At 47.3% G+C, this 9,091-nt stretch overlaps 1 protein-coding gene across 3 annotated transcripts in view; it reads right to left on the reverse strand.

The window, feature by feature from the left end:
- Positions 1-9,091, reverse strand: part of GRIN2B (glutamate ionotropic receptor NMDA type subunit 2B) — a 572,475-nt gene that overhangs the window by 562,597 nt on the left and 787 nt on the right. For 2 of the 3 annotated variants that reach the window (XM_073000191.2, XM_078376095.1), the window contains exon 1: positions 8,020-8,869. The gene's annotated coding sequence lies outside the window, so the exon portion shown is untranslated. Of the gene's footprint in view, positions 1-8,019; positions 8,870-9,091 lie in introns of those variants that run through there. The other variant, XM_078376094.1, reaches the window with a different exon arrangement.

Below are 9,091 nucleotides of genomic sequence, written 5' to 3' on the forward strand. Positions count from 1 at the left end.
TGTCCTTGCAGTGAGCACTCAGGCTTGATTTCCTTCAAAATGGATAGGTTAGTTCTCTTTGCAATCCAGGGGACCCTCAAGAGTCTCCTCCAGCACCACAATTCAAAAGCATCAATCCTTCAGCGGTCAGCTTTCTTTATGGCCCAGCTCTCACTTTTATACATTGATACTGGAAAAACCATAGCTTTGACTATGTGGACCTTTGTTGGCAAGGTGATGTCCCTGCTTTTTAAGATGCTGTCAAGGTTTGTCATCGCTTTCCTCCCAAGAAGCAGGTGTCTTTTAATTTTGTGGCTGCTGTCATCATCTGCAATGATCATGGAGCCCAAGAAAGTAAAATCTGTCACTGCTTCCATATCTTCCCCTTCTATTTGCCAGGAGGTGATGAGGCCAGTGGCCATGATCTTAGTTTTTTGATGTTAAGATTACTTAGTCCGGGCTAAATATCTCCTACTCACAAGTAATGGGGACTGGATTTCTCTCCTCGTGTATGGTGCTGACCAGCACACAGAAGTAAATTTCAGTTGTTTGTGGCTTTTTAAAAACTATTTGTAAACACCTCAGCCACAAACTTGCAAGTGGAGGAGATGGTTTAGTGACTACTCAACATTTGTTAGCTGTTAATATATAATCCCCACCACCATCATCATCTTAGAACTTCAGAGCTGGAAGGAATTATATGGTCCATCAAGTCCAGCCCCTATCTAGGAGGCCCAGTGAGGAATTGGACTCCCAACCTCTGGCTCTGCAATCAGAAACCTAAACCTCTGAGCTATCCATTATTTTTGTCGTAATTTGAATTAAGTTCTTATATGCAGAGACACAGGCAGAGAAAAAAGTGTGAGTGATTAATGTGTGTGTGTGTGTGTGTGTGTGTGTGTGTGTGTGTGTGTGTGTGTGTGCGTGTGTGTGTGTACGTGCATGCGCACATGCATGTGTGTGCATAAGGAAGCTGTTTTGGGGGTACACAAGTGTTTGTGCGGATAAGCAAAATTATGACTGAGGGAGCAGGTTGTCACGTATGTGTGTTATGAGCCCTAGTTCTGTTTTGTGAAGCCTTCTGTGTATGACACTGTGATGCAATGTGTGGTGCCAGGGATGGATGGGAGTAAAGAGAGTGAAGAATTGGGGAAAATACACCGCGTGCCTGCTCACATAGGATGTTTGTTCTGTGAAGGAGCAAACACCTGAGGGGAGAGGAGAACTAGAGGCAGAAGGCCTGAAGAGGGCCTTGGGATTTGTGGTCAGTAGAGTCTGTACAGAAAGCTATAAAATGGCATGAGAGAACTCTTGAAGCATCTCTGAAAGCTGGACAGCCACAGCTTGCCTGACAGAAGCAGAGAGGGGGAGGGAGGGGAGAGAGAGAAAGAGAGTCCCTCAGATAATTGCTCATGGTAGCAACAAGCGGATGTGGCAGGCACGTGGCTCACGAAGCCCAGGCAGCCTCTGTTGGGTGCTCCTTCAGATTCATGAGCTCCTTCTGTACAAGCAGAAGATGAAAGTGAGGAGGAAATTGTTTAACTTTTGTTAGAACAAAGAAAGGAATGTGACGAAAGGCAAAGTGGCCTTGTTAGCTATGCCTCCTTTGGATGATTATTAGTCATAGTCAGGAAGAGGAGGAGAAGAATACAGCTTCCTTTCAGTGGGTTTTGCCAGAAGTACCAGCAGAAGTACTAGTAGTGGGCATCGAGCCGCAGTCCATGTTCAGAAATATAATAGTACCTTCTCCAGGTATTATTTCTGAGACTTTATTACTTTACATGCCCCAGTGAACTTTGTCGTTATGGTATGAAACCACATCCACACAAAACCTGCCAGCCATTGCATCGCAGTGCCTGTAAGAAGGATGATGAAAGCATGGAAGAAAAAGCATATAGTTTGGAAACAGCACAGGACATGCGAAAGCTGTGCATGTCTACTTTTCAGGTAAATATATGTATAAATATACATGACAGCAGCCACGAAATTAAAAGATGCCTACGTCTTGGGAGGAAAGCAATGACAAACCTATACAGCGTCTTAAAAAGCAGAGACGTCACCTTGCCGACAAAGGTCAAAGCTACGGTTTTGCTCACTGAAAGGACAGATCCCGAAGCTGAGGCTCCAATACTTTGGCGATCTCATGTGATGAAAAGACTCCCTGGAAAAGCCCCTGATGTTGGGAAAGTGTGAAGGCAAGAGGAGAAGGGGATGACTGGGGACGAGATGGTTGGACAGTGTCATCGGCATGACAAACATGAGTCTGACCAAACTTCGGGAGACAGTGGAAGACAGGAGGGCCTGGCGTGCTCTGGTACATGGGGTCATGAAGAGTTGGACACAACCTAATGACTAAACAACAATACGTATAAAACGTGTAACATAATTTCCATAAATACAGATTATCTCCCGTTGTGGGTGGAATATGTAAAGTGGCACATTTATAGGGATTAGAAGACACCCAGGTCAAAGAAAGTACAAGCACTGGGGATTTGCTAGTGGAGATTACCTGTAACAAAATTATACAGCTCCATCTGGTTGGTGATCTGTGATGTAAAAAACTTCGTGTCTGTATGTGTATCATATATTTCAATCTGCATTTAATTTTTAAACAAAAATGGCAATTCTTTCCTTCCAGAAAAAAGTATGAATTTGGTTATTGTGATTTCAGCTTTGACAATACCTTAAGTCACTAAGGCAGCTGAATAGTACAGAAGTACATGGTTACACTAAGGTAGTGCATTATACTTTTCTTCTGATAGATCCAGAAACTGCAGTACACCTGTTAAAAAAGAATGAGGAAGACTAAAAGACTGTGGTTTGCCAAATGTCAGTACTGTCAGATCCTTCTTACGTATATTGTTCTGATAGTTACTGTATGCAGCACTGTCCTCAGCATATATACGTGGGAATAAGTATATATACTTGGGAATAAGCCACTGTGACTTACTCTCAAGTAAAGGTGCATAACAGTGTAGCACTCAATTTTAAAATGAAAGTTTCTACGATTCAAGCTTCCTTGATAGCTGCACCCATTAAATCAAATGCTTTATTCCTAATCCATGCTTGCTGGACTTTTGTTTGAGGGCCTCTTCACATACAAGATCTTTCTCACATGCTGATAATCTCTATCTTGGACAAAACTATGTACACAGAGAGATGCTTTATAAGTGTTCGCTTTGCCATTACAGTATTACATTTTTTGGGGGGAAATGGAGCAAAGGAATTTGCCTTACACAGGCTCAGAAATTTGGTCCTTCTAACGTATTCAACCTGGTATCATCTACATGTGAATCAATTGCTGTTCTTCTGAGCCATGGGACTATTTGTGTTCTGGCTTCTAAATATGTGGAGACATGGCAAAAAAAAGGTGCAATTACACAACTGTGTATATGTAACTATACATTTGGAACATACAACAAATGCAATGTGTGTAGCAGCTTTCAGTGACAAAGGACATCAAACTGCATCCTACTGGCTTCCAATCCTACTGACTTTTCCTTCACACATTCCAGATCTACCCTTGGGATCATATCTCACTCTGAGCTCTGTATTTATTTTTGCTTGCATATATGCTGTGTGTGCATATACCAATGTATATTTGTTTCTGTGCATTCATTTATGCATATGGGAGTGGATTTATGATTAAGCTATATATGGTATATTTTATATCACTTGATCCACGTAGTGAATATATCCAAGATTAACCTTGAAATTTTTTTACTGTATATCTCTGTATTCATGCATGGATACCACATGTGTTTAGATATGTCTATATCTCTGAGCTTATCCTTCCTGTATTTAACTCTTTGTATTTGTATGTATTCACTAAATACATGTACGTACGTGCCTGTGAGTGGATTGTGCCTGGGTGCATATATTTGTGCTACCATCATTTTCTACTATTGTGTGCAGTATCTGTCTATTGGAATGGTTGTACCCATTTAGCTGTGTTTTATAAGTATTACTGTAATTTGCACTATACTTATCACAATTCAAATAGTATGTTTATTCTCCATATCTACATCTCAATTTTTGTCTTTATATGCGCGTGTGCTTATATCTCTGAGTGAATTAATTTGTGATTGTGCTATTATTTTTAGTGCAGTAGTTCACCATTGTTTAAACCCCTTCCACACATTTTTGCCCCTATTGTCGCACATATTTCCTAATTACCCTGCCCATTTTCTGCCACCTATCAGGCTTTTCACAAGGCAGCTCACCGTTTTCTTCCGGCACTAACCAGATCTATTTGCTGAAACTAAAGATCAAGTATTAAAACCATTTTAATAATTACAGTGACAATAATAATAAAGAGATGGCGGTGGTTATTTGAAGGAAAAAGTCAAATCTTCAAAAGAACAAGATGGTGAAAATATACGTAATAAGTGTTTTAAAAGTAAGCTGAAGAGGTTCACCTAAACACAGAAGACCTAGAAATCCAGCTACTCACTCCTGTACTCCAGCTCTAATTCCTTCCCATCATACCACTTTTCCTACTAGATGATCAAGACATACATTGCCACACACACAAACACAAGTATGTGTTGTTCATCAATAATGACTGCTGAATATTGTTATGACTAAGGTTATGATGTGTTGCATTTACCCCGTTCAAATGACTGCTTTAAATCTGAAGAAGTCACAGATGGATGATGTTGTCACAAATAGAGTTCCAGGAGATTTTTCAGTCCAATTTCTTCCAATGCATTACTTATAAAAGTTGCTAACACAAAGCAGGAGAGGAGCAGTTAAAGGATGTTAATTGATATAACGCATCAAAACTTTCTTCTAGCTATTTGAGAATGCAAAAACCACTGATGTGGGATACAAAGCAAGAAGGGCCTCATTTAAAAGAAAATGTCCATTCCAACCATTGTGGGCATGGGAAGAATCTAGTAACAATATAATCCCATAGATGTATATCTATGAGAAAGAAAGTTCATATAGGATTAGATTACAGGTGTCCTCTAAGTACTGTACATCTAAATACAGGTGTCCTCTAAATAAATCAAATGCACATTCTAGCCACTGTATAGTTGTTTTGAACTTTAGATCAATGTATGTTTAAATAATCTGAAATGCATATTAAATCTGTATTTGCGAGGACACACATCCAATTTCTTTTTTCACATCTTAAACCACATAAACAGTGTTCATCCCTGGAACAAATCATGGGTCAGAGGCTCAAAAAGTGGTCTTTACTCTCGTGAAAATGTCTCTGCATTTAAAATGTGAAAGGCAAAACTCGACTTAATAGTTATTCACCGAGGAACGGGAGAACACCCAGCTGCCGCAAGGAAAGTTCTCCGAGAGGAAGGCAAGCGCGCTGCTAAAACTGGGCGCGCTGGCATCCACGGCTCTGCCGACCCGGCCTCAGTGAGAAAGGAAGCCCAGAGGCCAGGCTCTCCGCAGCGCGATCCAGCTCCGCCAGGCTTTTCTACCCGGCCGCCAAAGGCTGGCATCCATTCAGCGTGGCGCCTACCACCCTACGGGCCCAGAGCAAACTACCCTTCCGCCTGAAAGCCCTGCATAGCGCGGTCCACGGATTTCAAAGGCAATCGCGCCGGCTGGAGTGAGCCGCCCGACAACGCGGAGAGGGGTCTGAACGAAATCCTATCTCTCCCTCTTCTCCACCCCGTTCCACGCCCAGCCCTGCCCCGTTTTCCAAGGGGAAAGTCCAAGGGGCGGAAGGCGAGGCCAATCTCGCCCCCCCGTGCCCAGAGCCAGGGTCCCGAGGCAGCCGAGGAGCGACGCCAGTAGCGCAACCAACGCGACGCAACTCCGGGCACGCAGCGCACCGGGCCTCCGGAGCCGAGCCGGGCAAGCGGCGAGCAATTCCCAGACCTTCGGAAAGCGGCGGGCCGGCGGGCCACGCCCTCTTCGCCCTGGCAGGCTGCCCCGCCCCTTCGCAGCCGCGACACTCGCGAACCCGCAGGTAAACTTTAGATCCCCCACTGGCGGAGAGCGGGACGCGGGCAGATGTCACCGAGATCCTGGCTATTTATGGAAGCGCCAGGCGAACGTGGCTGGAGGTGGGGGGATCCTATCTCGCACCTGCCCCTCCCTCGCCAGCAAGGGCCGTCGTCGGCTTCTTATAATCGCGGTGAAAACTGGAGGAGGAGGAAGAGGTGGAAGTGGAAGCGCGCGTGGAGGTGGGGGGGAGAGAGAGAAAGAGAGAGAGTGTGTGTGTGTGAGAGAGAGAGAGAGAACACCAGGGCGCTCGGATTCGGTGCGCTCCCTTCTCTTGGTTGGCACTAGCTAGCCGGAGGGCCCCTGCAGGCTGGATCGGGGAGACCGAGGATTTTCAGCCGGCATGGCATCTCGACTGCCGAGAGAACCGAGACAGCCCCACTACCTCCTCCCGTTTGCTCCTCCATGATCCCTCTGTTTCGGAAAAGGCGGCACCCAAAGCCTAAGGGGGTGTGGTAGGGAGGGAGGGAGCCACACTGTCTTGGCCGCCGGTGCCCTGCCAGGCGTTGCCCTTCCTGTGGCCCCACAGCGTTTTCCCTCCCGATTTGGGGAGAGAGGAAGGCACGCTCCTGCTTGGAGAAACGTGGGAGAGCGCAAGAGGGCCAAATCAGAGGAAATCTCCTTGGATACTGTGGACGACCATCTGATCGAGGATCCAGTGGTTGCCTGGAAGTTCAGTCCTACCCTGCGAGCGGCCATAGAAAAACCCACCCGGAGCAGATCCAACATCATATCGGAATACGGATGTCGCGGGGAGTGGGGAGTGGGGACACACGCGCACACACGCGCGCGCACACACACACGAGAGGGTCTGTACTGACAATCTAACTGTGGGAAACGGTTGCCAATCGGATTGATTATGACTAAAAATAAACGCGATGCCTTCCATTTTTCATAAGGCTTCAGAAGCACAGAACCACCCACACCCACTCGCAAGAGAACTCGTTCTCTTTTGTCTTGCCACCATCTTACAGACAGACAAGCACGTCAAATTTCCACCCTGCATTTATCGGTATGTGTCGCGTAGGCACAGCCGAGCAGCACGATAGCCATTTTGCATCCAGGGAGTAGCAGTTTGCTTAGGAATGCGCGCGCGCGCACGAGCCGGTATGTGTGTGTATGTGTGTGTGTGAGAGAGAGAGAGAGCGGGGCGGGGGAGGGAGGGAGGGAAGGAGAGAGAGAGAAAAAATGGGGGAGGAGGAAGAGACTGCATGGCTCATGCAAGCAGGGTAGGCATCGTAGCTGAAAAGCACCAGCGCCAGCCAAAAAAGGGGGAAAGAAAACCAGATGCAGGGTGAGGGGGGGGCTTCGAAATAAAGCATGTAACGGGTTTATAGTGTGCCTTCTGACGTGCATGGACTCAAAATAGCCCTGCACCTGCACGCAGCCAGTCGCTAGCCACACATAGCAGACTCCTCTGCTCCCGTCCCTTCTCTTGGGACTGGCTGGCCACTGCTCGCCAGAGCTCCTAGTCCGTATGGCAAACGCTGCATTAGGCCTCCCCAGAGCTCCAGGGCCTGGTATGCTTCCCTTAGAATGCACCATCTTCACAGACCACTACCATATTACTTGTAGGCTGGGGCCAATCCTCAAGTCGCGAGGGTGAAATCCGAAGCAAGAGCCCCGGGAGGCTGCTGCTAGCCAAGACCCCTCAGCAAAGGGGATTTGGCCGGGCAGGGGTAAAAATAACTGGGTCCGTTACGGTCCTCCCTTGAACACCTGCCTCTTGCCCCACCCCCACCTCCCTTTTGAATCGCCCACATCCATCTCCACCGTATTATGCGCGGGGAGGGGGGCAATTTCTTGCCTCTCTTCGCTCCATCTCATCTGATGAGCCGGAAAGGAAAGAAATCAACATGTCTGAAGGGTTCCCCCATCTTAAAATTGTACCTGCTTTCCAAACAGCATGGCTGGCTCTTATGAGCTACTGGGTGGATGGCTCGTGCCATTATTACCAATTAGCTACTAAAAACGAGTGGTGACTTTTCTACAATACAAACCACAACCTTTCTTTCCCCTCCCCCCTTTGCAAAAAGAAAAAGAAAGGGAAAGTGTATATCTTTCTACCTTGATTTGTAGAAGCAGAACCTCTAGGCGGACAGATTAAGGGAGTGAGCATGTTGGGAGTATCCAGTCTCCTCTTCTTGCTTGCATATCCACATAAGATGAACGAGGTTTGGGAAGCAAATGGGGAGGGGGTGATGCAAAAAAATCAAAAATCTTTTTCTTGAGTGGAGCCTCGGCTTTGGTAATTTCGTATCCTGAAGTGGTTCAAATGAAAAAGAAGAGAGCAAGCGAGATGCGGAGAGATGGGCTTCGAAGATGAATCAGACCGTGTGGAAAGGAGGGTCGTAACGTGCAGGATCCAGAGCGATCATTCCATTTCCTCCTTTGCTTTAAAACAAAAACCCGCGGTGGTTCTAATGCTGCAGATAACAGAAAGATATTCCTGGGAGTCCTTAGCAGAAGAGGCTGGGTCGGGATGTCGCGGCTGTCGGTTCTAGTCCTCTGAGAAGCATGATTATTCCCCAAGCGTCCCCTCCTGAAGGGAAAAAGGGGGAAAGGATCGGTCTGAGAGGGGTGTGATGACAGAGACCGAGTAGCTCCCCGATCGAGACACTAGCACGTTTCGAAGAATGGCAAGGAAAACGCATTTCCCAACATCGGCCCCCACCAGAGGAATGGCAAACAGCTGGCACGGTTCTGTGAATATTTCAAAGATACTCTGGCTGTGCCATAGCTGGGACCAGCAAGGAGGCGAACCGGAAGAAACGGGCGAGCTAGAAATCACCGAGACTAGGAACCCCGTAACAGGACCGAGACACACGCACACGCGCGCACACACACATACACGTACACACGAGCGCGTGCGCACGAAACCCAGCCCACCACTCGCAAGGAGCAGTTCACTGGTGAGCGACTGCCGTTCCCAACCCCATCTGCATTGCTGCTGACATGTCGGCGGCCTCTTCCCCACCCGCTTCTCCCCCTCCTCATCCCACCGCCCCCCCTCGGGGAATGAATGAATGAAGTGGATCGGTGGGGAGGGGGCTCGACCCGTCAACCCAGCTACATTTTTTGCTTCTCTGGACGGGGAGCTGCGGGGGGTGAGGAGGAGACGCGCACACTCACCCTCGGC

Source organism: Pogona vitticeps, chromosome 5 (genome assembly GCF_051106095.1).
Source record: "Pogona vitticeps strain Pit_001003342236 chromosome 5, PviZW2.1, whole genome shotgun sequence".
Classification (NCBI taxonomy): Eukaryota; Metazoa; Chordata; class Lepidosauria; order Squamata; family Agamidae; genus Pogona; species Pogona vitticeps.